Source organism: Tupaia chinensis, unplaced genomic scaffold, assembly GCF_000334495.1.
Source record: "Tupaia chinensis unplaced genomic scaffold, TupChi_1.0 Scaffold140464_1, whole genome shotgun sequence".
Lineage (NCBI taxonomy): Eukaryota > Metazoa > Chordata > Mammalia > Scandentia > Tupaiidae > Tupaia > Tupaia belangeri.
The window spans coordinates 613180-613889 of record NW_006200341.1 but is presented as its reverse complement, the minus strand read 5'-3'; positions in this window follow the sequence as shown (position 1 = coordinate 613889).

Sequence of the window (710 nt, the reverse complement as noted above, 5' to 3'; positions counted from 1 at the left end):
GGGTCCAGGACTCAAACTGCGGTCAACTACATGGGAGTCCAGTAACTTAACCATTACGCTAACTGCTGGTCCCTTCTTTTTTAGAGAGAGATTTTTGCTATAGGGTGCATGTACTTGCCAGAGAGACAGAGAAAGAAAGAATGAGAAATCACCCTTCAGGGGAGACGGCCATGCCACAGTCCCTTCTCCTTCACTCTCCTCTTGGGATTTTGCGTGCGCATGTGCCCCCACTGGGTCTGAAGCCTCCAGGTCTGGGACTCAAACCACAATCATCCCTGTGGGAGTCCAGTGCCTCAACCACCATGCCACTTCCTGGCCTCATGATTTTTAAGCCACTTAGTCCTGGACTCAAACTACAGAGTTGGGCATGTGGGATCCAGCGCCTTAACCACCACGCCACCTACTGGCCCCATCTCAACACACACTTTCTAAGCATCCACCTACCATTTTCAGGGATGCTGCTTGACCTTTAAGGGAGTAAAGGGGAATGAGATGTGGCCTTGGTCCTGAAGAGCTTTCTTTTTTTTTTTAATTTTTATTTATTCATTCATTCATTTATTTCAATTTGACCAGAGACACAGACAGAGAGAGAAGGAGAGAGAGGGAAAGTGAGAAAGCAAGCACCAGGGCCAGGTCTTAAACCGTAGTCAGCCATGTGGGAGTGTCCAGCGCCTTAACCACCACGCCACCTGCTGGCCCCGGCCCTGAGG